We start from the raw sequence: 25,371 nt of genomic DNA on the forward strand, positions 1-25,371 counted from the left end.
CATAAAACTGTAGAATACTGCTAAAGCACTGCGCACCCACTGTGATTTTCCACAGGGAACTAATGGACATCGCACTGGGCAAACAAACCGGTTTCCATTTGTTGTTTAAATACAGAAATCGTGAAAAATTCACGTAGGCTCTCTCCACACGTAGGTATCGGTCCGTGATCGGGTGAACGATGCTTGCCGGTAGTGGATCAATTCATATCCAGTGGGGATGGTAGAGGGTGCTACACAGGGATTTTTGACCAGAATTTCCTTCAGCCCCTTCCCTTACCTTTGATCAAGTCCATTGCCCTGCAATCCCACCCCCTAACTCTCCCTTCCTTCCTGCTTGTCATGGTCTACCCCGCCCCCTGATCTTTATCCTTATCCTTTTCCTGTGTTCTGCAGTGGGGAGAGGGTCCCTCTACATCTGCTTTCCCAAAGCATACTTACCTGGCAGGGGTGAGACCATGATCAGGAAGGTGGTTCGCCCAAGGCGAGGCTCAGTCATTGCACTTGGGCTGTGCTGACCATTGCGAATTCCCCAAATGCGGGAATCTCGACTGCATAATTTCTGGTCGTGGGGGACTGCGTTCGCGCTCTCCCCTGAGGTGACTTGTTGAAAGAGAAGTACGCATAAAAGCACAGTGGCTTGAGCAGTTTCTCTGTTGCAGAGAAACAACTGCATAGTTCAGTAATACCTTTGTCTGGACGGTGGCGGCGGTGGTACAGCCCAACGTCTTGTTTTGTTTGGCTGGGTGTCGCGGACGTCCGCGGCGAACGACAAAGTGGCTGGCACCTCATCAACTGGTAGCTTTGGAGGAATGAGTCCTACTTTGTGACCAGTGTGCTTATAATCATTCATTGAAAAAAAGTGCTGTGATTTGTACTGACGCATTTTGATGTAGCATGTAAGAGCTCCGTTAGCGACACCCTCTTTTGACACGTTGTTTTTGATTTGTTACCAAATTCTAAATTCTGTCCCTAAACCTAGCTCAGAGGAAAAAGCCTTCAAGCAACTGCCAATTGGAGAGTGTGTTTTAATTCCACAAATGAGGTGCTTGTCTTGTTTTGGATTGCCTTTCGTTATGGGTTTGGACCAGAGGTTTAAAGCTAGGGTTAGGGTTAGGGTTTGATGTAAAAATGATCAAGGTTTTTTTGCCAGAGAGGGGCAAACTGTTTTTCCACCATGAGTGGGTGTCGTTGCCTTCCTGGAAAAGACATAAAACTGTAGAATACTGCTAAAGCACTGCGCACCCACTGTGATTTTGCACAGGGAACTAATGGACATCGCACTGGGCAAACAGACCGGTTTCCATTTGTTGTTTAAATACAGAAATCGTGAAAAATTCACGTAGGCTCTCTCCACACGTAGGTATCGGTCCGTGATCGGGTGAACGATGCTTGCCGGTAGTGGATCAATTCATATCCAGTGGGGATGGTAGAGGGTGCTACACATAGGGATTTTTGACCAGAATTTCCTTCAGCCCCTTCCTTTACCTTTGATCAAGTCCATTGCCCTGCAATCCCGCCCCCTAACTCTCCCTTCCTTCCTGCTTGTCATGGTCTACCCCGCCCCCTGATCTTTATCCTTATCCTTTTCCTGTGTTCTGCAGTGGGGAGAGGGTCCCTCTACATCTGCTTTCCCAAAGCATACTTACCTGGCAGGGGTGAGACCACGATCAGGAAGGTGGTTCGCCCAAGGCGAGGCTCAGTCATTGCACTTGGGCTGTGCTGACCCTTGCGAATTCCCCAAATGCGGGAATCTCGACTGCATAATTTCTGGTAGTGGGGGGCTGCGTTCGCGCTCTCCCCTGAGGTGCTTTGTTGAAAGAGAGGTACGCATAAAAGGACGGTGGCTTGAGCAGTTTCTCTGTTGCAGAGAAACAACTGCATAGTTCAGTAATACCTTTGTCTGGACGGTGGCGGCGGTGGTACAGCGCGACGTCTCGTTTTGTTTGGCTGGGTGTCGTGGACTTCCGCGGCGAACGACAAAGTGGCTGGCACCTCATCAACTGGTAGCTTTGGAGGAATGAGTCCTACTTTGTGACCAGTGTGCTTATAATCATTCATTGAAAAAAAGTGCTGTGATTTGTACTGACGCATTTTGATGTAGCATGTAAGAGCTCCGTTAGCGACACCCTCTTTTGACACGTTGTTTTTGATTTGTTACCAAATTCTAAATTCTGTCCCTAAACCTAGCTCAGAGGAAAAAGCCTTCAAGCAACTGCCAATTGGAGAGTGTGTTTTAATTCCACAAATGAGGTGCTTGTCTTGTTTTGGATTGCCTTTCGTTATGGGTTTGGACCAGAGGTTTAAAGCTAGGGTTACGGTTAGGGTTTGATGTAAAAATGATCAAGGTTTTTTTGCCAGAGAGGGGCAGACTGTTTTTCCACCATGAGTGGGTGTCGTTGCCTTCCTGGAAAAGACATAAAACTGTAGAATACTGCTAAAGCACTGCGCACCCACTGTGATTTTCCACAGGGAACTAATGGACATCGCACTGGGCAAACAGACCGGTTTCCATTTGTTGTTTAAATACAGAAATCGTGAAAAATTCACGTAGGCTCTCTCCACACGTAGGTATCGGTCCGTGATCGGGTGAACGATGCTTGCTGGTAGTGGATCAATTCATATCCAGTGGGGATGGTAGAGGGTGCTACACATAGGGATTTTTGACCAGAATTTCCTTCAGCCCCTTCCCTTACCTTTGATCAAGTCCATTGCCCTGCAATCCCGCCCCCTAACTCTCCCTTCCTTCCTGCTTGTCATGGTCTACCCCGCCCCCTGCTCTTTATCCTTATCCTTTTCCTGTGTTCTGCAGTGGGGAGAGGGTCCCTCTACATCTGCTTTCCCAAAGCATACTTATCTGGCAGGGGTGAAACCACGATCAGGAAGGTGGTTCGCCCAAGACGAGGCTCAGTCATTGCACTTGGGTTGTGCTGACCCTTGCGAATTCCCCAAATGCGGGAATCTCGACTGCATAATTTCTGGTAGTGGGGGACTGCGTTCGCGCTCTCCCCTGAGGTGCTTTGTTGAAAGAGAGGTACGCATAAAAGGACGGTGGCTTGAGCAGTTTCTCTGTTGCAGAGAAACAACTGCATAGTTCAGTAATACCTTTGTCTGGACGGTGGCGGCGGTGGTACAGCGCGACGTCTCGTTTTGTTTGGCTGGGTGTCGCGGACGTCCGCGTCGAACGACAAAGTGGCTGGCACCTCATCAACTGGTAGCTTTTGAGGAATGAGTCCTACTTTGTGACCAGTGTGCTTATAATCATTCATTGAAAAAAAGTGCTGTGATTTGTACTGACGCATTTTGATGTAGCATGTAAGAGCTCCGTTAGCGACACCCTCTTTTGACACGTTGTTTTTGATTTGTTACCAAATTCTAAATTCTGTCCCTAAACCTAGCTCAGAGGAAAAAGCCTTCAAGCAACTGCCAATTGGAGAGTGTGTTTTAATTCCACAAATGAGGTGCTTGTCTTGTTTTGGATTGCCTTTCGTTATGGGTTTGGACCAGAGGTTTAAAGCTAGGGTTAGGGTTAGGGTTTGATGTAAAAATGATCAAGGTTTTTTTGCCAGAGAGGGGCAGACTGTTTTTCCACCATGAGTGGGTGTCGTTGCCTTCCTGGAAAAGACATAAAACTGTAGAATACTGCTAAAGCACTGCGCACCCACTGTGATTTTCCACAGGGAACTAATGGACATCGCACTGGGCAAACAGACCGGTTTCCATTTGTTGTTTAAATACAGAAATCGTGAAAAATTCACGTAGGCTCTCTCCACACGTAGGTATCGGTCCGTGATCGGGTGAACGATGCTTGCCGGTAGTGGATCAATTCATATCCAGTGGGGATGGTAGAGGGTGCTACACATAGGGATTTTTGACCAGAATTTCCTTCAGCCCCTTCCCTTACCTTTGATCAAGTCCATTGCCCTGCAATCCCGCCCCCTAACTCTCCCTTCCTTCCTGCTTGTCATGGTCTACCCCGCCCCCTGCTCTTTATCCTTATCCTTTTCCTGTGTTCTGCAGTGGGGAGAGGGTCCCTCTACATCTGCTTTCCCAAAGCATACTTACCTGGCAGGGGTGAGACCATGATCAGGATGGTGGTTCGCCCAAGACGAGGCTCAGTCATTGCACTTGGGCTGTGCTGACCCTTGCGAATTCCCCAAATGCGGGAATCGCGACTGCATAATTTCTGGTAGTGGGGGGCTGCGTTCGCGCTCTCCCCTGAGGTGCTTTGTTGAAAGAGAGGTACGCATAAAAGCACGGTGGCTTGAGCAGTTTCTCTGTTGCAGAGAAACAACTGCATAGTTCAGTAATACCTTTGTCTGGACGGTGGCGGCGGTGGTACAGCGCGACGTCTCGTTTTGTTTGGCTGGGTGTCGTGGACTTCCGCGGCGAACGACAAAGTGGCTGGCACCTCATCAACTGGTAGCTTTGGAGGAATGAGTCCTACTTTGTGACCAGTGTGCTTATAATCATTCATTGAAAAAAAGTGCTGTGATTTGTACTGACGCATTTTGATGTAGCATGTAAGAGCTCCGTTAGCGACACCCTCTTTTGACACGTTGTTTTTGATTTGTTACCAAATTCTAAATTCTGTCCCTAAACCTAGCTCAGAGGAAAAAGCCTTCAAGCAACTGCCAATTGGAGAGTGTGTTTTAATTCCACAAATGAGGTGCTTGTCTTGTTTTGGATTGCCTTTCGTTATGGGTTTGGACCAGAGGTTTAAAGCTAGGGTTACGGTTAGGGTTTGATGTAAAAATGATCAAGGTTTTTTTGCCAGAGAGGGGCAGACTGTTTTTCCACCATGAGTGGGTGTCGTTGCCTTCCTGGAAAAGACATAAAACTGTAGAATACTGCTAAAGCACTGCGCACCCACTGTGATTTTCCACAGGGAACTAATGGACATCGCACTGGGCAAACAGACCGGTTTCCATTTGTTGTTTAAATACAGAAATCGTGAAAAATTCACGTAGGCTCTCTCCACACGTAGGTATCGGTCCGTGATCGGGTGAAGGATGCTTGCCGGTAGTGGATCAATTCATATCCAGTGGGGATGGTAGAGGGTGCTACACATAGGGATTTTTGACCAGAATTTCCTTCAGCCCCTTCCCTTACCTTTGATCAAGTCCATTGCCCTGCAATCCCGCCCCCTAACTCTCCCTTCCTTCCTGCTTGTCATGGTCTACCCCGCCCCCTGCTCTTTATCCTTATCCTTTTCCTGTGTTCTGCAGTGGGGAGAGGGTCCCTCTACATCTGCTTTCCCAAAGCATACTTACCTGGCAGGGGTGAAACCACGATCAGGAAGGTGGTTCGCCCAAGACGAGGCTCAGTCATTGCACTTGGGTTGTGCTGACCCTTGCGAATTCCCCAAATGCGGGAATCTCGACTGCATAATTTCTGGTAGTGGGGGACTGCGTTCGCGCTCTCCCCTGAGGTGCTTTGTTGAAAGAGAGGTACGCATAAAAGGACGGTGGCTTGAGCAGTTTCTCTGTTGCAGAGAAACAACTGCATAGTTCAGTAATACCTTTGTCTGGACGGTGGCGGCGGTGGTACAGCGCGACGTCTCGTTTTGTTTGGCTGTGTGTCGCGGACGTCCGCGTCGAACGACAAAGTGGCTGGCACCTCATCAACTGGTAGCTTTTGAGGAATGAGTCCTACTTTGTGACCAGTGTGCTTATAATCATTCATTGAAAAAAAGTGCTGTGATTTGTACTGACGCATTTTGATGTAGCATGTAAGAGCTCCGTTAGCGACACCCTCTTTTGACACGTTGTTTTTGATTTGTTACCAAATTCTAAATTCTGTCCCTAAACCTAGCTCAGAGAAAAAAGCCTTCAAGCAACTGCCAATTGGAGAGTGTGTTTTAATTCCACAAATGAGGTGCTTGTCTTGTTTTGGATTGCCTTTCGTTATGGGTTTGGACCAGAGGTTTAAAGCTAGGGTTAGGGTTAGGGTTTGATGTAAAAATGATCAAGGTTTTTTTGCCAGAGAGGGGCAGACTGTTTTTTCACCATGAGTGGGTGTCGTTGCCTTCCTGGAAAAGACTTAAAACTGTAGAATACTGCTAAAGCACTGCGCACCCACTGTGATTTTCAACAGGGAACTAATGGACATCGCACTGGGCAAACAGACCGGTTTCCATTTGTTGTTTAAATACAGAAATCGTGAAAAATTCACGTAGGCTCTCTCCACACGTAGGTATCCGTCCGTGATCGGGTGAACGATGCTTGCCGGTAGTGGATCAATTCATATCCAGTGGGGATGGTAGAGTGTGCTACACATAGGGATTTTTGACCAGAATTTCCTTCAGCCCCTTCCCTTACCTTTGATCAAGTCCATTGCCCTGCAATCCCGCCCCCTAACTCCCCCTTCCTTCCTGCTTGTCATGGTCTACCCCGCCCCCTGATCTTTATCCTTATCCTTTTCCTGTGTTCTGCAGTGGGGAGAGGGTCCCTCTACATCTGCTTTCCCAAAGCATACTTACCTGGCAGGGGTGAGACCATGATCAGGAAGGTGGTTCGCCCAAGGCGAGGCTCAGTCATTGCACTTGGGCTGTGCTGACCCTTGCGAATTCCCCAAATGTGGGAATCTCGACTGCGTAATTTCTGGTAGTGGGGGACTGCGTTCGTGCTCTCCCCTGAGGTGCTTTGTTGAAAGAGAGGTACGCATAAAAGGACGGTGGCTTGAGCAGTTTCTCTGTTGCAGAGAAACAACTGCATAGTTCAGTAATACCTTTGTCTGGACGGTGGCGGTGGTGGTACAGCGCGACGTCTCGTTTTGTTTGGCTGGGTGTTGCGGACGTCCGCGGCGAACGACAAAGTGGCTGGCACCTCATCAACTGGTAGCTTTTGAGGAATGAGTCCTACTTTGTGACCAGTGTGCTTATAATCATTCATTGAAAAAAAGTGCTGTGATTTGTACTGACGCATTTTGATGTAGCATGTAAGAGCTCCGTTAGCGACACCCTCTTTTGACACGTTGTTTTTGATTTGTTACCAAATTCTAAATTCTGTCCCTAAACCTAGCTCAGAGGAAAAAGCCTTCAAGCAACTGCCAATTGGAGAGTGTGTTTTAATTCCACAAATGAGGTGCTTGTCTTGTTTTGGATTGCCTTTCGTTATGGGTTTGGACCAGAGGTTTAAAGCTAGGGTTAGGGTTAGGGTTTGATGTAAAAATGATCAAGGTTTTTTTGCCAGAGAGGGGCAGACTGTTTTTTCACCATGAGTGGGTGTCGTTGCCTTCCTGGAAAAGACATAAAACTGTAGAATACTGCTAAAGCACTGCGCACCCACTGTGATTTTCCACAGGGAACTAATGGACATCGCACTGGGCAAACAGACCGGTTTCCATTTGTTGTTTAAATACAGAAATCGTGAAAAATTCACGTAGGCTCTCTCCACACGTAGGTATCGGTCCGTGATCGGGTGAACGATGCTTGCCGGTAGTGGATCAATTCATATCCAGTGGGGATGGTAGAGGGTGCTACACATAGGGATTTTTGACCAGAATTTCCTTCAGCCCCTTCCCTTACCTTTGATCAAGTCCATTGCCCTGCAATCCCGCCCCCTAACTCTCCCTTCCTTCCTGCTTGTCATGGTCTACCCCGCCCCCTGATCTTTATCCTTATCCTTTTCCTGTGTTCTGCAGTGGGGAGAGGGTCCCTCTACATCTGCTTTCCCAAAGCATACTTACCTGTCAGGGGTGAGACCACGATCAGGAAGGTGGTTCGCCCAAGGCGAGGCTCAGTCATTGCACTTGGGCTGTGCTGACCCTTGCGAATTCCCCCAATGCGGGAATCTCGACTGCATAATTTCTGGTAGTGGGGGACTGCATTCGCGCTCTCCCCTGAGGTGCTTTGTTGAAAGAGAGGTACGCATAAAAGGACGGTGGCTTGAGCAGTTTCTCTGTTGTAGAGAAACAACTGCATAGTTCAGTAATACCTTTGTCTGGACGGTGGCGGCGGTGGTACAGCGCGACGTCTCGTTTTGTTTGGCTGGGTGTCGCGGACGTCCGCGGCGAACGACAAAGTGGCTGGCACCTCATCAACTGGTAGCTTTTGAGGAATGAGTCCTACTTTGTGACCAGTGTGCTTATAATCATTCATTGAAAAAAAGTGCTGTGATTTGTACTGACGCATTTTGATGTAGCATGTAAGAGCTCCGTTAGCGACACCCTCTTTTGACACGTTGTTTTTGATTTGTTACCAAATTCTAAATTCTGTCCCTAAACCTAGCTCAGAGGAAAAAGCCTTCAAGCAACTGCCAATTGGAGAGTGTGTTTTAATTCCACAAATGAGGTGCTTGTCTTGTTTTGGATTGCCTTTCGTTATGGGTTTGGACCAGAGGTTTAAAGCTAGGGTTAGGGTTAGGGTTTGATGTAAAAATGATCAAGGTTTTTTTGCCAGAGAGGGGCAGACTGTTTTTCCACCATGAGTGGGTGTCGTTGCCTTCCTGGAAAAGACATAAAACTGTAGAATACTGCTAAAGCACTGCGCACCCACTGTGATTTTCCACAGGGAACTAATGGACATCGCACTGGGCAAACAGACCGGTTTCCATTTGTTGTTTAAATACAGAAATCGTGAAAAATTCACGTAGGCTCTCTCCACACGTAGGTATCGGTCCGTGATCGGGTGAACGATGCTTGCCGGTAGTGGATCAATTCATATCCAGTGGGGATGGTAGAGGGTGCTACACATAGGGATTTTTGACCAGAATTTCCTTCAGCCCCTTCCCTTACCTTTGATCAAGTCCATTGCCCTGCAATCCCGCCCCCTAACTCTCCCTTCCTTCCTGCTTGTCATGGTCTACCCCGCCCCCTGCTCTTTATCCTTATCCTTTTCCTGTGTTCTGCAGTGGGGAGAGGGTCCCTCTACATCTGCTTTCCCAAAGCATGCTTACCTGGCAGGGGTGAGACCATGATCAGGAAGGTGGTTCGCCCAATGCGAGGCTCAGTCGTTGCACTTGGGCTGTGCTGACCCTTGCGAATTCCCCAAATGCGGGCATCTCGACTGCATAATTTCTAGTAGTGGGGGACTGCGTTCGCGCTCTCCTCTGAGGTGCTTTGTTGAAATAGAGGTACACATAAAAGGACGGTGGCTTGAGCAGTTTCTCTGTTGCAGAGAAACAACTGCATAGTTCAGTAATACCTTTGTCTGGACGGTGGCGGCGGTGGTACAGCGCGACGTCTCGTTTTGTTTGGCTGGGTGTCGCGGACGACAAAGTGGCTGGCACCTCATCAACTGGTAGCTTTTGAGGAATGAGTCCTACTTTGTGACCAGTGTGCTTATAATCATTCATTGAAAAAAAGTGCTGTGATTTGTACTGACGCATTTTGATGTAGCATGTAAGAGCTCCGTTAGCGACACCCTCTTTTGACACGTTGTTTTTGATTTGTTACCAAATTCTAAATTCTGTCCCTAAACCTAGCTCAGAGGAAAAAGCCTTCAAGCAACTGCCAATTGGAGAGTGTGTTTTAATTCCACAAATGAGGTGCTTGTCTTGTTTTGGATTGCCTTTCGTTATGGGTTTGGACCAGAGGTTTAAAGCTAGGGTTAGGGTTAGGGTTTGATGTAAAAATGATCAAGGTTTTTTTGCCAGAGAGGGGCAGACTGTTTTTCCACCATGAGTGGGTGTCGTTGCCTTCCTGGAAAAGACATAAAACTGTAGAATACTGCTAAAGCACTGCGCACCCACTGTGATTTTCCACAGGGAACTAATGGACATCGCACTGGGCAAACAAACCGGTTTCCATTTGTTGTTTAAATACAGAAATCGTGAAAAATTCACGTAGGCTCTCTCCACACGTAGGTATCGGTCCGTGATCGGGTGAACGATGCTTGCCGGTAGTGGATCAATTCATATCCAGTGGGGATGGTAGAGGGTGCTACACATAGGGATTTTTGACCAGAATTTCCTTCAGCCCCTTCCCTTACCTTTGATCAAGTCCATTGCCCTGCAATCCCGCCCCCTAACTCTCCCTTCCTTCCTGCTTGTCATGGTCTACCCCGCCCCCTGATCTTTATCCTTATCCTTTTCCTGTGTTCTGCAGTGGGGAGAGGGTCCCTCTACATCTGCTTTCCCAAAGCATACTTACCTGTCAGGGGTGAGACCACGATCAGGAAGGTGGTTCGCCCAAGGCGAGGCTCAGTCATTGCACTTGGGCTGTGCTGACCCTTGCGAATTCCCCCAATGCGGGAATCTCGACTGCATAATTTCTGGTAGTGGGGGACTGCATTCGCGCTCTCCCCTGAGGTGCTTTGTTGAAAGAGAGGTACGCATAAAAGGACGGTGGCTTGAGCAGTTTCTCTGTTGTAGAGAAACAACTGCATAGTTCAGTAATACCTTTGTCTGGACGGTGGCGGCGGTGGTACAGCGCGACGTCTCGTTTTGTTTGGCTGGGTGTCGCGGACGTCCGCGGCGAACGACAAAGTGGCTGGCACCTCATCAACTGGTAGCTTTTGAGGAATGAGTCCTACTTTGTGACCAGTGTGCTTATAATCATTCATTGAAAAAAAGTGCTGTGATTTGTACTGACGCATTTTGATGTAGCATGTAAGAGCTCCGTTAGCGACACCCTCTTTTGACACGTTGTTTTTGATTTGTTACCAAATTCTAAATTCTGTCCCTAAACCTAGCTCAGAGGAAAAAGCCTTCAAGCAACTGCCAATTGGAGAGTGTGTTTTAATTCCACAAATGAGGTGCTTGTCTTGTTTTGGATTGCCTTTCGTTATGGGTTTGGACCAGAGGTTTAAAGCTAGGGTTAGGGTTAGGGTTTGATGTAAAAATGATCAAGGTTTTTTTGCCAGAGAGGGGCAGACTGTTTTTCCACCATGAGTGGGTGTCGTTGCCTTCCTGGAAAAGACATAAAACTGTAGAATACTGCTAAAGCACTGCGCACCCACTGTGATTTTCCACAGGGAACTAATGGACATCGCACTGGGCAAACAGACCGGTTTCCATTTGTTGTTTAAATACAGAAATCGTGAAAAATTCACGTAGGCTCTCTCCACACGTAGGTATCGGTCCGTGATCGGGTGAACGATGCTTGCCGGTAGTGGATCAATTCATATCCAGTGGGGATGGTAGAGGGTGCTACACATAGGGATTTTTGACCAGAATTTCCTTCAGCCCCTTCCCTTACCTTTGATCAAGTCCATTGCCCTGCAATCCCGCCCCCTAACTCTCCCTTCCTTCCTGCTTGTCATGGTCTACCCCGCCCCCTGCTCTTTATCCTTATCCTTTTCCTGTGTTCTGCAGTGGGGAGAGGGTCCCTCTACATCTGCTTTCCCAAAGCATGCTTACCTGGCAGGGGTGAGACCATGATCAGGAAGGTGGGTCGCCCAATGCGAGGCTCAGTCGTTGCACTTGGGCTGTGCTGACCCTTGCGAATTCCCCAAATGCGGGCATCTCGACTGCATAATTTCTAGTAGTGGGGGACTGCGTTCGCGCTCTCCTCTGAGGTGCTTTGTTGAAATAGAGGTACACATAAAAGGACGGTGGCTTGAGCAGTTTCTCTGTTGCAGAGAAACAACTGCATAGTTCAGTAATACCTTTGTCTGGACGGTGGCGGCGGTGGTACAGCGCGACGTCTCGTTTTGTTTGGCTGGGTGTCGCGGACGACAAAGTGGCTGGCACCTCATCAACTGGTAGCTTTTGAGGAATGAGTCCTACTTTGTGACCAGTGTGCTTATAATCATTCATTGAAAAAAAGTGCTGTGATTTGTACTGACGCATTTTGATGTAGCATGTAAGAGCTCCGTTAGCGACACCCTCTTTTGACACGTTGTTTTTGATTTGTTACCAAATTCTAAATTCTGTCCCTAAACCTAGCTCAGAGGAAAAAGCCTTCAAGCAACTGCCAATTGGAGAGTGTGTTTTAATTCCACAAATGAGGTGCTTGTCTTGTTTTGGATTGCCTTTCGTTATGGGTTTGGACCAGAGGTTTAAAGCTAGGGTTAGGGTTAGGGTTTGATGTAAAAATGATCAAGGTTTTTTTGCCAGAGAGGGGCAGACTGTTTTTCCACCATGAGTGGGTGTCGTTGCCTTCCTGGAAAAGACATAAAACTGTAGAATACTGCTAAAGCACTGCGCACCCACTGTGATTTTCCACAGGGAACTAATGGACATCGCACTGGGCAAACAAACCGGTTTCCATTTGTTGTTTAAATACAGAAATCGTGAAAAATTCACGTAGGCTCTCTCCACACGTAGGTATCGGTCCGTGATCGGGTGAACGATGCTTGCCGGTAGTGGATCAATTCATATCCAGTGGGGATGGTAGAGGGTGCTACACAGGGATTTTTGACCAGAATTTCCTTCAGCCCCTTCCCTTACCTTTGATCAAGTCCATTGCCCTGCAATCCCACCCCCTAACTCTCCCTTCCTTCCTGCTTGTCATGGTCTACCCCGCCCCCTGATCTTTATCCTTATCCTTTTCCTGTGTTCTGCAGTGGGGAGAGGGTCCCTCTACATCTGCTTTCCCAAAGCATACTTACCTGGCAGGGGTGAGACCATGATCAGGAAGGTGGTTCGCCCAAGGCGAGGCTCAGTCATTGCACTTGGGCTGTGCTGACCATTGCGAATTCCCCAAATGCGGGAATCTCGACTGCATAATTTCTGGTCGTGGGGGACTGCGTTCGCGCTCTCCCCTGAGGTGACTTGTTGAAAGAGAAGTACGCATAAAAGCACAGTGGCTTGAGCAGTTTCTCTGTTGCAGAGAAACAACTGCATAGTTCAGTAATACCTTTGTCTGGACGGTGGCGGCGGTGGTACAGCCCAACGTCTTGTTTTGTTTGGCTGGGTGTCGCGGACGTCCGCGGCGAACGACAAAGTGGCTGGCACCTCATCAACTGGTAGCTTTGGAGGAATGAGTCCTACTTTGTGACTAGTGTGCTTATAATCATTCATTGAAAAAAAGTGCTGTGATTTGTACTGACACATTTTGATGTAGCATGTAAGAGCTCTGTTAGCGACACCCTCTTTTGACACGTTGTTTTTGATTTGTTACCAAATTCTAAATTCTGTCCCTAAACCTAGCTCAGAGGAAAAAGCCTTCAAGCAACTGCCAATTGGAGAGTGTGTTTTAATTCCACAAATGAGGTGCTTGTCTTGTTTTGGATTGCCTTTCGTTATGGGTTTGGACCAGAGGTTTAAAGCTAGGGTTAGGGTTAGGGTTTGATGTAAAAATGATCAAGGTTTTTTTGCCAGAGAGGGGCAGACTGTTTTTCCACCATGAGTGGGTGTCGTTGCCTTCCTGGAAAAGACATAAAACTGTAGAATACTGCTAAAGCACTGCGCACCCACTGTGATTTTCCACAGGGAACTAATGGACATCGCACTGGGCAAACAGACCGGTTTCCATTTGTTGTTTAAATACAGAAATCGTGAAAAATTCACGTAGGCTCTCTCCACACGTAGGTATCGGTCCGTGATCGGGTGAACGATGCTTGCCGGTAGTGGATCAATTCATATCCAGTGGGGATGGTAGAGGGTGCTACACAGGGATTTTTGACCAGAATTTCCTTCAGCCCCTTCCCTTACCTTTGATCAAGTCCATTGCCCTGCAATCCCACCCCCTAACTCTCCCTTCCTTCCTGCTTGTCATGGTCTACCCCGCCCCCTGATCTTTATCCTTATCCTTTTCCTGTGTTCTGCAGTGGGGAGAGGGTCCCTCTACATCTGCTTTCCCAAAGCATACTTACCTGGCAGGGGTGAGACCATGATCAGGAAGGTGGTTCGCCCAAGGCGAGGCTCAGTCATTGCACTTGGGCTGTGCTGACCATTGCGAATTCCCCAAATGCGGGAATCTCGACTGCATAATTTCTGGTCGTGGGGGACTGCGTTCGCGCTCTCCCCTGAGGTGACTTGTTGAAAGAGAGGTACACATAAAAGGACGGTGGCTTGAGCAGTTTCTCTGTTGCAGAGAAACAACTGCATAGTTCAGTAATGCCTTTGTCTGGATGGTGGCGGCGGTGGCACAGCGCGACGTCTCGTTTTGTTTGGCTGGGTGTCGCGGACGTCCGCGGCGAACGACAAAGTGGCTGGCACCTCATCAACTGGTAGCTTTTGAGGAATGAGTCCTACTTTGTGAGCAGTGTGCTTATAATCATTCATTGAAAAAAAGTGCTGTGATTTGTACTGACGCATTTTGATGTAGCATGTAAGAGCTCCGTTAGCGACACCCTCTTTTGACACGTTGTTTTTGATTTGTTACCAAATTCTAAATTCTGTCCCTAAACCTAGCTCAGAGGAAAAAGCCTTCAAGCAACTGCCAATTGGAGAGTGTGTTTTAATTCCACAAATGAGGTGCTTGTCTTGTTTTGGATTGCCTTTCGTTATGGGTTTGGACCAGAGGTTTAAAGCTAGGGTTAGGGTTAGGGTTTGATGTAAAAATGATCAAGGTTTTTTTGCCAGAGAGGGGCAGACTGTTTTTCCACCATGAGTGGGTGTCGTTGCCTTCCTGGAAAAGACATAAAACTGTAGAATACTGCTAAAGCACTGCGCACCCACTGTGATTTTCCACAGGGAACTAATGGACATCGCACTGGGCAAACAGACCGGTTTCCATTTGTTGTTTAAATACAGAAATCGTGAAAAATTCACGTAGGCTCTCTCCATACGTAGGTATCGGTCCGTGATCGGGTGAACGATGCTTGCCGGTAGTGGATCAATTCATATCCAGTGGGGATGGTAGAGGGTGCTACACATAGGGATTTTTGACCAGAATTTCCTTCAGCCCCTTCCCTTACCTTTGATCAAGTCCATTGCCCTGCAATCCCGCCCCCTAACTCTCCCTTCCTTCCTGCTTGTCATGGTCTACCCCGCCCCCTGCTCTTTATCCTTATCCTTTTCCTGTGTTCTGCAGTGGGGAGAGGGTCCCTCTACATCTGCTTTCCCAAAGCATACTTACCTGGCAGGGGTGAGACCATGATCAGGAAGGTGGTTCGCCCAAGGCGAGGCTCAGTCATTGCACTTGGGCTGTGCTGACCCTTGCGAATTCCCCAAATGCGGGAATCTCGACTGCATAATTTCTGGTAGTGGGGGACTGCGTTCGCGCTCTCCCCTGAGGTGCTTTGTTGAAAGAGAGGTACGCATAAAAGGACGGTGGCTTGAGCAGTTTCTCTGTTGCAGAGAAACAACTGCATAGTTCAGTAATGCCTTTGTCTGGACGGTGGCGGCGGTGGTACAGCGCGACGTCTCGTTTTGTTTGGCTGGGTGTCGCGGACGTCCGCGGCGAACGACAAAGTGGCTGGCACCTCATCAACTGGTAGCTTTTGAGGAATGAGTCCTACTTTGTGACCAGTGTGCTTATAATCATTCATTGAAAAAAAGTGCTGTGATTTGTACTGACGCATTTTGATGTAGCATGTAAGAGCTCCGTTAGCGACACCCTCTTTTGACACGTTGTTTTTGATTTGTTACCAAATTCTAAATTCTGTCCCTAAACCTAGCTCAGAGGAAAAAGCCTTCAAGCAACTGCCAATTGGAGAGTGTGTTTTAATTCCACAAATGAGGTGCTTGTCTTGTTTTGGATTGCCTTTCGTTATGGGTTTGGACCAGAGGTTTAAAGCTAGGGTTAGGGTTAGGGTTTGATGTAAAAATGATCAAGGTTTTTTTGCCAGAGAGGGGCAGACTGTTTTTCCACCATGAGTGGGTGTCGTTGCCTTCCTGGAAAAGACATAAAACTGTAGAATACTGCTAAAGCACTGCGCACCCACTGTGATTTTCCACAGGGAACTAATGGACATCGCACTGGGCAAACAAACCGGTTTCCATTTGTTGTTTAAATACAGAAATCGTGAAAAATTCACGTAGGCTCTCTCCACACGTAGGTATCGGTCCGTGATCGGGTGAACGATGCTTGCCGGTAGTGGATCAATTCATATCCAGTGGGGATGGTAGAGGGTGCTACACAGGGATTTTTGACCAGAATTTCCTTCAGCCCCTTCCGTTACCTTTGATCAAGTCCATTGCCCTGCAATCCCACCCCCTAACTCTCCCTTCCTTCCTGCTTGTCATGGTCTACCCCGCCCCCTGATCTTTATCCTTATCCTTTTCCTGTGTTCTGCAGTGGGGAGAGGGTCCCTCTACATCTGCTTTCCCAAAGCATACTTACCTGGCAGGGGTGAGACCATGATCAGGAAGGTGGTTCGCCCAAGGCGAGGCTCAGTCATTGCACTTGGGCTGTGCTGACCATTGCGAATTCCCCAAATGCGGGAATCTCGACTGCATAATTTCTGGTCGTGGGGGACTGCGTTCGCGCTCTCCCCTGAGGTGACTTGTTGAAAGAGAAGTACGCATAAAAGCACAGTGGCTTGAGCAGTTTCTCTGTTGCAGAGAAACAACTGCATAGTTCAGTAATACCTTTGTCTGGACGGTGGCGGCGGTGGTACAGCCCAACGTCTTGTTTTGTTTGGCTGGGTGTCGCGGACGTCCGCGGCGAACGACAAAGTGGCTGGCACCTCATCAACTGGTAGCTTTGGAGGAATGAGTCCTACTTTGTGACTAGTGTGCTTATAATCATTCATTGAAAAAAAGTGCTGTGATTTGTACTGACACATTTTGATGTAGCATGTAAGAGCTCTGTTAGCGACACCCTCTTTTGACACGTTGTTTTTGATTTGTTACCAAATTCTAAATTCTGTCCCTAAACCTAGCTCAGAGGAAAAAGCCTTCAAGCAACTGCCAATTGGAGAGTGTGTTTTAATTCCACAAATGAGGTGCTTGTCTTGTTTTGGATTGCCTTTCGTTATGGGTTTGGACCAGAGGTTTAAAGCTAGGGTTAGGGTTAGGGTTTGATGTAAAAATGATCAAGGTTTTTTTGCCAGAGAGGGGCAGACTGTTTTTCCACCATGAGTGGGTGTCGTTGCCTTCCTGGAAAAGACACAAAACTGTAGAATACTGCTAAAGCACTGCGCACCCACTGTGATTTTCCACAGGGAACTAATGGACATCGCACTGGGCAAACAGACCGGTTTCCATTTGTTGTTTAAATACAGAAATCGTGAAAAATTCACGTAGGCTCTCTCCACACGTAGGTATCGGTCCGTGATCGGGTGAACGATGCTTGCCGGTAGTGGATCAATTCATATCCAGTGGGGATGGTAGAGGGTGCTACACAGGGATTTTTGACCAGAATTTCCTTCAGCCCCTTCCCTTACCTTTGATCAAGTCCATTGCCCTGCAATCCCACCCCCTAACTCTCCCTTCCTTCCTGCTTGTCATGGTCTACCCCGCCCCCTGATCTTTATCCTTATCCTTTTCCTGTGTTCTGCAGTGGGGAGAGGGTCCCTCTACATCTGCTTTCCCAAAGCATACTTACCTGGCAGGGGTGAGACCATGATCAGGAAGGTGGTTCGCCCAAGGCGAGGCTCAGTCATTACACTTGGGCTGTGCTGACCATTGCGAATTCCCCAAATGCGGGAATCTCGACTGCATAATTTCTGGTCGTGGGGGACTGCGTTCGCGCTCTCCCCTGAGGTGACTTGTTGAAAGAGAAGTACGCATAAAAGCACAGTGGCTTGAGCAGTTTCTCTGTTGCAGAGAAACAACTGCATAGTTCAGTAATACCTTTGTCTGGACGGTGGCGGCGGTGGTACAGCCCAACGTCTTGTTTTGTTTGGCTGGGTGTCGCGGACGTCCGCGGCGAACGACAAAGTGGCTGGCACCTCATCAACTGGTAGCTTTGGAGGAATGAGTCCTACTTTGTGACTAGTGTGCTTATAATCATTCATTGAAAAAAAGTGCTGTGATTTGTACTGACACATTTTGATGTAGCATGTAAGAGCTCTGTTAGCGACACCCTCTTTTGACACGTTGTTTTTGATTTGTTACCAAATTCTAAATTCTGTCCCTAAACCTAGCTCAGAGGAAAAAGCCTTCAAGCAACTGCCAATTGGAGAGTGTGTTTTAATTCCACAAATGAGGTGCTTGTCTTGTTTTGGATTGCCTTTCGTTATGGGTTTGGACCAGAGGTTTAAAGCTAGGGTTAGGGTTAGGGTTTGATGTAAAAATGATCAAGGTTTTTTTGCCAGAGAGGGGCAGACTGTTTTTCCACCATGAGTGGGTGTCGTTGCCTTCCTGGAAAAGACACAAAACTGTAGAATACTGCTAAAGCACTGCGCACCCACTGTGATTTTCCACAGGGAACTAATGGACATCGCACTGGGCAAACAGACCGGTTTCCATTTGTTGTTTAAATACAGAAATCGTGAAAAATTCACGTAGGCTCTCTCCACACGTAGGTATCGGTCCGTGATCGGGTGAACGATGCTTGCCGGTAGTGGATCAATTCATATCCAGTGGGGATGGTAGAGGGTGCTACACAGGGATTTTTGACCAGAATTTCCTTCAGCCCCTTCCCTTACCTTTGATCAAGTCCATTGCCCTGCAATCCCACCCCCTAACTCTCCCTTCCTTCCTGCTTGTCATGGTCTACCCCGCCCCCTGATCTTTATCCTTATCCTTTTCCTGTGTTCTGCAGTGGGGAGAGGGTCCCTCTACATCTGCTTTCCCAAAGCATACTTACCTGGCAGGGGTGAGACCATGATCAGGAAGGTGGTTCGCCCAAGGCGAGGCTCAGTCATTGCACTTGGGCTGTGCTGACCATTGCGAATTCCCCAAATGCGGGAATCTCGACTGCATAATTTCTGGTCGTGGGGGACTGCGTTCGCGCTCTCCCCTGAGGTGACTTGTTGAAAGAGAAGTACGCATAAAAGCACAGTGGCTTGAGCAGTTTCTCTGTTGCAGAGAAACAACTGCATAGTTCAGTAATACCTTTGTCTGGACGGTGGCGGCGGTGGTACAGCCCAACGTCTTGTTTTGTTTGGCTGGGTGTCGCGGACGTCCGCGGCGAACGACAAAGTGGCTGGCACCTCATCAACTGGTAGCTTTGGAGGAATGAGTCCTACTTTGTGACTAGTGTGCTTATAATCATTCATTGAAAAAAAGTGCTGTGATTTGTACTGACACATTTTGATGTAGCATGTAAGAGCTCTGTTAGCGACACCCTCTTTTGACACGTTGTTTTTGATTTGTTACCAAATTCTAAATTCTGTCCCTAAACCTAGCTCAGAGGAAAAAGCCTTCAAGCAACTGCCAATTGGAGAGTGTGTTTTAATTCCACAAATGAGGTGCTTGTCTTGTTTTGGATTGCCTTTCGTTATGGGTTTGGACCAGAGGTTTAAAGCTAGGGTTAGGGTTAGGGTTTGATGTAAAAATGATCAAGGTTTTTTTGCCAGAGAGGGGCAGACTGTTTTTCCACCATGAGTGGGTGTCGTTGCCTTCCTGGAAAAGACATAAAACTGTAGAATACTGCTAAAGCACTGCGCACCCACTGTGATTTTCCACAGGGAACTAATGGACATCGCACTGGGCAAACAGACCGGTTTCCATTTGTTGTTTAAATACAGAAATCGTGAAAAATTCACGTAGGCTCTCTCCACACGTAGGTATCGGTCCGTGATCGGGTGAACGATGCTTGCCGGTAGTGGATCAATTCATATCCAGTGGGGATGGTAGAGGGTGCTACACAGGGATTTTTGACCAGAATTTCCTTCAGCCCCTTCCCTTACCTTTGATCAAGTCCATTGCCCTGCAATCCCACCCCCTAACTCTCCCTTCCTTCCTGCTTGTCATGGTCTACCCCGCCCCCTGATCTTTATCCTTATCCTTTTCCTGTGTTCTGCAGTGGGGAGAGGGTCCCTCTACATCTGCTTTCCCAAAGCATACTTACCTGGCAGGGGTGAGACCATGATCAGGAAGGTGGTTCGCCCAAGGCGAGGCTCAGTCATTGCACTTGGGCTGTGCTGACCATTGCGAATTCCCCAAATGCGGGAATCTCGACTGCATAATTTCTGGTCGTGGGGGACTGCGTTCGCGCTCTCCCCTGAGGTGACTTGTTGAAAGAGAAGTACGCATAAAAGCACAGTGGCTTGAGCAGTTTCTCTGTTGCAGAGAAACAACTGCATAGTTCAGTAATACCTTTGTCTGGACGGTGGCGGCGGTGGTACAGCCCGATGTCTTGTTTTGTTTGGCTGGGTGTCGCGGACGTCCGCGGCGAACGACAAAGTGGCTGGCACCTCATCAACTGGTAGCTTTGGAGGAATGAGTCCTACTTTGTGACTAGTGTGCTTATAATCATTCATTGAAAAAAAGTGCTGTGATTTGTACTGACACATTTTGATGTAGCATGTAAGAGCTCTGTTAGCGACACCCTTTTGACACGTTGTTTTTGATTTGTTACCAAATTCTAAATTCTGTCCCTAAACCTAGCTCAGAGGAAAAAGCCTTCAAGCAACTGCCAATTGGAGAGTGTGTTTTAATTCCACAAATGAGGTGCTTGTCTTGTTTTGGATTGCCTTTCGTTATGGGTTTGGACCAGAGGTTTAAAGCTAGGGTTAGGGTTAGGGTTTGATGTAAAAATGATCAAGGTTTTTTTGCCAGAGAGGGGCAGACTGTTTTTCCACCATGAGTGGGTGTCGTTGCCTTCCTGGAAAAGACATAAAACTGTAGAATACTGCTAAAGCACTGCGCACCCACTGTGATTTTCCACAGGGAACTAATGGACATCGCACTGGGCAAACAGACCGGTTTCCATTTGTTGTTTAAATACAGAAATCGTGAAAAATTCACGTAGGCTCTCTCCACACGTAGGTATCGGTCCGTGATCGGGTGAACGATGCTTGCCGGTAGTGGATCAATTCATATCCAGTGGGGATGGTAGAGGGTGCTACACATAGGGATTTTTGACCAGAATTTCCTTCAGCCCCTTCCCTTACCTTTGATCAAGTCCATTGCCCTGCAATCCCGCCCCCTAACTCTCCCTTCCTTCCTGCTTGTCATGGTCTACCCCGCACCCTGATCTTTATCCTTATCCTTTTCCTGTGTTCTGCAGTGGGGAGAGGGCCCCTCTACATCTGCTTTCCCAAAGCATACTTACCTGGCAGGGGTGAGACCACGATCAGGAAGGTGGTTCGCCCAAGGCGAGGCTCAGTCATTGCACTTGGGCTGTGCTGACCCTTGCGAATTCCCCAATTGCGGGAATCTCGACTGCATAATTTCTGGTAGTTGGGGACTGCGTTCGCGCTCTCCCCTGAGGTGCTTTGTTGAAAGAGAGGTACAAATAAAAGGACGGTGGCTTGAGCAGTTTCTCTGTTGCAGAGAAACAACTGCATAGTTCAGTAATGCCTTTGTCTGGATGGTGGCGGCGGTGGCACAGCGCGACGTCTCGTTTTGTTTGGCTGGGTGTCGCGGACGTCCGCGGCGAACGACAAAGTGGCTGGCACCTCATCAACTGGTAGCTTTTGAGGAATGAGTCCTACTTTGTGACCAGTGTGCTTATAATCATTCATTGAAAAAAAGTGCTGTGATTTGTACTGACGCATTTTGATGTAGCATGTAAGAGCTCCGTTAGCGACACCCTCTTTTGACACGTTGTTTTTGATTTGTTACCAAATTCTAAATTCTGTCCCTAAACCTAGCTCAGAGGAAAAAGCCTTCAAGCAACTGCCAATTGGAGAGTGTGTTTTAATTCCACAAATGAGGTGCTTGTCTTGTTTTGGATTGCATTTCTTTATGGGTTTGGACCAGAGGTTTAAAGCTAGGGTTAGGGTTAGGGTTTGATGTAAAAATGATCAAGGTTTTTTTGCCAGAGAGGGGCAGACTGTTTTTCCACCATGAGTGGGTGTCGTTGCCTTCCTGGAAAAGACATAAAACTGTAGAATACTGCTAAAGCACTGCGCACCCACTGTGATTTTCAACAGGGAACTAATGGACATCGCACTGGGCAAACAGACCGGTTTCCTTTCCATTTGTTGTTTAAATACAGAAATCGTGAAAAATTCACGTAGGCTCTCTCCACACGTAGGTATCGGTCCGTGATCGGGTGAACGATGCTTGCCGGTAGTGGATCAATTCATATCCAGTGGGGATGGTAGAGGGTGCTACACATAGGGATTTTTGACCAGAATTTCCTTCAGCCCCTTCCCTTACCTTTGATCAAGTCCATTGCCCTGCAATCCCGCCCCCTAACTCTCCCTTCCTTCCTGCTTGTCATGGTCTACCCCGCCCCCTGATCTTTATCCTTATCCTTTTCCTGTGTTCTGCAGTGGGGAGAGGGTCCCTCTACATCTGCTTTCCCAAAGCATACTTACCTGGCAGGGGTGAGACCCTGATCAGGAAGGTGGTTAGCCCAAGGCGAGGTTCAGTCATTGCACTTGGGCTGTGCTGACCCTTGCGAATTCCCCAAATGCGGGAATCTCGACTGCATAATTTCTGGTAGTGGGGGACTGCGTTCGCGCTCTCCCCTGAGGTGCTTTGTTGAAAGAGAGGTACGCATAAAAGGACGGTGGCTTGAGCAGTTTCTCTGTTGCAGAGAAACAACTGCATAGTTCAGTAATACCTTTGTCTGGACGGTGGCGGCGGTGGTACAGCGCGACGTCTCGTTTTGTTTGGCTGGGTGTCGCGGACGTCCGCGGCGAACGACAAAGTGGCTGGCACCTCATCAACTGGTAGCTTTTGAGGAATGAGTCCTACTTTGTGACCAGTGTGCTTATAATCATTCATTGAAAAAAAGTGCTGTGATTTGTACTGACGCATTTTGATGTAGCATGTAAGAGCTCCGTTAGCGACACCCTCTTTTGACACGTTTTTGATTTGTTACCAAATTCTAAATTCTGTCCCTAAACCTAGCTCAGAGGAAAAAGCCTTCAAGCAACTGCCAATTGGAGAGTGTGTTTTAATTCCACAAATGAGGTGCTTGTCTTGTTTTGGATTGCCTTTCGTTATGGGTTTGGACCAGAGGTTTAAAGCTAGGGTTAGGGTTAGGGTTTGATGTAAAAATGATCAAGGTTTTTTTGCCAGAGACGGGCAGACTGTTTTTCCACCATGAGTGGGTGTCGTTGCCTTCCTGGAAAAGACATAAAACTGTAGAATACTGCTAAAGCACTGCGCACCCACTGTGATTTTCAACAGGGAACTAATGGACATCGCACTGGGCAAACAGACCGGTTTCTATTTGTTGTTTAAATACAGAAATCGTGAAAAATTCACGTAGGCTCTCTCCACACGTAGGTATCGGTCCGTGATCGGGTGAACGATGCTTGCCGGTAGTGGATCAATTCATATCCAGTGGGGATGGTAGAGGGTGCTACACATAGGGATTTTTGACCAGAATTTCCTTCAGCCCCTTCCCTTACCTTTGATCAAGTCCATTGCCCTGCAATCCCGCCCCCTAACTCTCCCTTCCTTCCTGCTTGTCATGGTCTACCCCGCCCCCTGATCTTTATCCTTATCCTTTTCCTGTGTTCTGCAGTGGGGAGAGGGTCCCTCTACATCTGCTTTCCGAAAGTATACTTACCTGGCAGGGGTGAGACCACGATCAGGAAGGTGGTTCGCCCAAGGCGAGGCTCAGTCATTGCACTTGGGCTGTGCTGACCCTTGCGAATTCCCCAAATGCGGGAATCTCAACTGCATAATTTCTGGTAGTGGGGGACTGCGTTCGCGCTCTCCCCTGAGGTGCTTTGTTGAAAGAGAGGTACGCATAAAAGGACGGTGGCTTGAGCAGTTTCTCTGTTGCAGAGAAACAACTGCATAGTTCAGTAATACCTTTGTCTGGACGGTGGCGGCGGTGGTACAGCGCGACGTCTCGTTTTGTTTGGCTGGGTGTCGCGGAAGTCCGCGGCGAACGACAAAGTGGCTGGCACCTCATCAACTGGTAGCTTTTGAGGAATGAGTCCTACTTTGTGACCAGTGTGCTTATAATCATTCATTGAAAAAAAGTGCTGTGATTTGTACTGACGCATTTTGATGTAGCATGTAAGAGCTCCGTTAGCGACACCCTCTTTTGACACGTTGTTTTTGATTTGTTACCAAATTCTAAATTCTGTCCCTAAACCTAGCTCAGAGGAAAAAGCCTTCAAGCAACTGCCAATTGGAGAGTGTGTTTTAATTCCACAAATGAGGTGCTTGTCTTGTTTTGGATTGCCTTTCGTTATGGGTTTGGACCAGAGGTTTAAAGCTAGGGTTAGGGTTAGGGTTTGATGTAAAAATGATCAAGGTTTTTTTGCCAGAGAGGGGCAGACTGTTTTTCCACCATGAGTGGGTGTCGTTGCCTTCCTGGAAAAGACACAAAACTGTAGAATACTGCTAAAGCACTGCGCACCCACTGTGATTTTCCACAGGGAACTAATGGACATCGCACTGGGCAAACAGACCGGTTTCCATTTGTTGTTTAAATACAGAAATCGTGAAAAATTCACGTAGGCTCTCTCCACACGTAGGTATCGGTCCGTGATCGGGTGAACGATGCTTGCCGGTAGTGGATCAATTCATATCCAGTGGGGATGGTAGAGGGTGCTACACAGGGATTTTTGACCAGAATTTCCTTCAGCCCCTTCCCTTACCTTTGATCAAGTCCATTGCCCTGCAATCCCACCCCCTAACTCTCCCTTCCTTCCTGCTTGTCATGGTCTACCCCGCCCCCTGATCTTTATCCTTATCCTTTTCCTGTGTTCTGCAGTGGGGAGAGGGTCCCTCTACATCTGCTTTCCCAAAGCATACTTACCTGGCAGGGGTGAGACCATGATCAGGAAGGTGGTTCGCCCAAGGCGAGGCTCAGTCATTGCACTTGGGCTGTGCTGACCATTGCGAATTCCCCAAATGCGGGAATCTCGACTGCATAATTTCTGGTCGTGGGGGACTGCGTTCGCGCTCTCCCCTGAGGTGACTTGTTGAAAGAGAAGTACGCATAAAAGCACAGTGGCTTGAGCAGTTTCTCTGTTGCAGAGAAACAACTGCATAGTTCAGTAATACCTTTGTCTGGACGGTGGCGGCGGTGGTACAGCCCAACGTCTTGTTTTGTTTGGCTGGGTGTCGCGGACGTCCGCGGCGAACGACAAAGTGGCTGGCACCTCATCAACTGGTAGCTTTGGAGGAATGAGTCCTACTTTGTGACTAGTGTGCTTATAATCATTCATTGAAAAAAAGTGCTGTGATTTGTACTGACACATTTTGATGTAGCATGTAAGAGCTCTGTTAGCGACACCCTCTTTTGACACGTTGTTTTTGATTTGTTACCAAATTCTAAATTCTGTCCCTAAACCTAGCTCAGAGGAAAAAGCCTTCAAGCAACTGCCAATTGGAGAGTGTGTTTTAATTCCACAAATGAGGTGCTTGTCTTGTTTTGGATTGCCTTTCGTTATGGGTTTGGACCAGAGGTTTAAAGCTAGGGTTAGGGTTAGGGTTTGATGTAAAAATGATCAAGGTTTTTTTGCCAGAGAGGGGCAGACTGTTTTTCCACCATGAGTGGGTGTCGTTGCCTTCCTGGAAAAGACATAAAACTGTAGAATACTGCTAAAGCACTGCGCACCCACTGTGA

The 25,371-nt window shown here is 47.9% G+C and overlaps 21 non-coding genes across 21 annotated transcripts; all 21 read left to right on the plus strand.

Annotated features, from left to right (window-relative positions):
* The first annotated feature begins 430 nt into the window (after window positions 1-430).
* On the plus strand, window positions 431-594 carry LOC145656352 (U1 spliceosomal RNA). Its single transcript, XR_014122024.1, has one exon. It is a non-coding gene; the product is annotated as a U1 spliceosomal RNA (small nuclear RNA).
* Window positions 595-1,638: 1,044 nt separating this feature from the next.
* LOC145656238 (U1 spliceosomal RNA) lies at window positions 1,639-1,802 on the plus strand. The gene has a single exon (XR_014121906.1). It is a non-coding gene; the product is annotated as a U1 spliceosomal RNA (small nuclear RNA).
* A 1,044-nt stretch (window positions 1,803-2,846) lies between these two features.
* LOC145656371 (U1 spliceosomal RNA) lies at window positions 2,847-3,010 on the plus strand. Its single transcript, XR_014122043.1, has one exon. It is a non-coding gene; the product is annotated as a U1 spliceosomal RNA (small nuclear RNA).
* A 1,044-nt stretch (window positions 3,011-4,054) lies between these two features.
* LOC145656426 (U1 spliceosomal RNA) lies at window positions 4,055-4,218 on the plus strand. The gene has a single exon (XR_014122098.1). It is a non-coding gene; the product is annotated as a U1 spliceosomal RNA (small nuclear RNA).
* Window positions 4,219-5,262: 1,044 nt separating this feature from the next.
* On the plus strand, window positions 5,263-5,426 carry LOC145656299 (U1 spliceosomal RNA). The gene has a single exon (XR_014121971.1). It is a non-coding gene; the product is annotated as a U1 spliceosomal RNA (small nuclear RNA).
* A 1,044-nt stretch (window positions 5,427-6,470) lies between these two features.
* LOC145656260 (U1 spliceosomal RNA) lies at window positions 6,471-6,634 on the plus strand. Its single transcript, XR_014121928.1, has one exon. It is a non-coding gene; the product is annotated as a U1 spliceosomal RNA (small nuclear RNA).
* A 1,044-nt stretch (window positions 6,635-7,678) lies between these two features.
* Window positions 7,679-7,842, plus strand: LOC145656422 (U1 spliceosomal RNA). Its single transcript, XR_014122094.1, has one exon. It is a non-coding gene; the product is annotated as a U1 spliceosomal RNA (small nuclear RNA).
* Window positions 7,843-8,886: 1,044 nt separating this feature from the next.
* Window positions 8,887-9,050, plus strand: LOC145656454 (U1 spliceosomal RNA). The gene has a single exon (XR_014122126.1). It is a non-coding gene; the product is annotated as a U1 spliceosomal RNA (small nuclear RNA).
* A 1,031-nt stretch (window positions 9,051-10,081) lies between these two features.
* On the plus strand, window positions 10,082-10,245 carry LOC145656424 (U1 spliceosomal RNA). The gene has a single exon (XR_014122096.1). It is a non-coding gene; the product is annotated as a U1 spliceosomal RNA (small nuclear RNA).
* Window positions 10,246-11,289: 1,044 nt separating this feature from the next.
* On the plus strand, window positions 11,290-11,453 carry LOC145656457 (U1 spliceosomal RNA). The gene has a single exon (XR_014122129.1). It is a non-coding gene; the product is annotated as a U1 spliceosomal RNA (small nuclear RNA).
* A 1,029-nt stretch (window positions 11,454-12,482) lies between these two features.
* Window positions 12,483-12,646, plus strand: LOC145656354 (U1 spliceosomal RNA). Its single transcript, XR_014122026.1, has one exon. It is a non-coding gene; the product is annotated as a U1 spliceosomal RNA (small nuclear RNA).
* A 1,042-nt stretch (window positions 12,647-13,688) lies between these two features.
* LOC145656355 (U1 spliceosomal RNA) lies at window positions 13,689-13,852 on the plus strand. The gene has a single exon (XR_014122027.1). It is a non-coding gene; the product is annotated as a U1 spliceosomal RNA (small nuclear RNA).
* Window positions 13,853-14,896: 1,044 nt separating this feature from the next.
* Window positions 14,897-15,060, plus strand: LOC145656468 (U1 spliceosomal RNA). Its single transcript, XR_014122140.1, has one exon. It is a non-coding gene; the product is annotated as a U1 spliceosomal RNA (small nuclear RNA).
* Window positions 15,061-16,102: 1,042 nt separating this feature from the next.
* Window positions 16,103-16,266, plus strand: LOC145656356 (U1 spliceosomal RNA). Its single transcript, XR_014122028.1, has one exon. It is a non-coding gene; the product is annotated as a U1 spliceosomal RNA (small nuclear RNA).
* Window positions 16,267-17,308: 1,042 nt separating this feature from the next.
* LOC145656415 (U1 spliceosomal RNA) lies at window positions 17,309-17,472 on the plus strand. The gene has a single exon (XR_014122087.1). It is a non-coding gene; the product is annotated as a U1 spliceosomal RNA (small nuclear RNA).
* A 1,042-nt stretch (window positions 17,473-18,514) lies between these two features.
* On the plus strand, window positions 18,515-18,678 carry LOC145656357 (U1 spliceosomal RNA). The gene has a single exon (XR_014122029.1). It is a non-coding gene; the product is annotated as a U1 spliceosomal RNA (small nuclear RNA).
* Window positions 18,679-19,720: 1,042 nt separating this feature from the next.
* On the plus strand, window positions 19,721-19,884 carry LOC145656358 (U1 spliceosomal RNA). Its single transcript, XR_014122030.1, has one exon. It is a non-coding gene; the product is annotated as a U1 spliceosomal RNA (small nuclear RNA).
* A 1,042-nt stretch (window positions 19,885-20,926) lies between these two features.
* Window positions 20,927-21,090, plus strand: LOC145656275 (U1 spliceosomal RNA). Its single transcript, XR_014121947.1, has one exon. It is a non-coding gene; the product is annotated as a U1 spliceosomal RNA (small nuclear RNA).
* Window positions 21,091-22,139: 1,049 nt separating this feature from the next.
* Window positions 22,140-22,303, plus strand: LOC145656384 (U1 spliceosomal RNA). Its single transcript, XR_014122056.1, has one exon. It is a non-coding gene; the product is annotated as a U1 spliceosomal RNA (small nuclear RNA).
* A 1,041-nt stretch (window positions 22,304-23,344) lies between these two features.
* Window positions 23,345-23,508, plus strand: LOC145656290 (U1 spliceosomal RNA). The gene has a single exon (XR_014121962.1). It is a non-coding gene; the product is annotated as a U1 spliceosomal RNA (small nuclear RNA).
* Window positions 23,509-24,550: 1,042 nt separating this feature from the next.
* Window positions 24,551-24,714, plus strand: LOC145656359 (U1 spliceosomal RNA). The gene has a single exon (XR_014122031.1). It is a non-coding gene; the product is annotated as a U1 spliceosomal RNA (small nuclear RNA).
* Window positions 24,715-25,371: the final 657 nt, after the last annotated feature.

This window comes from Electrophorus electricus, unplaced genomic scaffold, assembly GCF_041902795.1.
Source record: "Electrophorus electricus isolate QZ-2024a unplaced genomic scaffold, ASM4190279v1 Scaffold66, whole genome shotgun sequence".
Lineage (NCBI taxonomy): Eukaryota > Metazoa > Chordata > Actinopteri > Gymnotiformes > Gymnotidae > Electrophorus > Electrophorus electricus.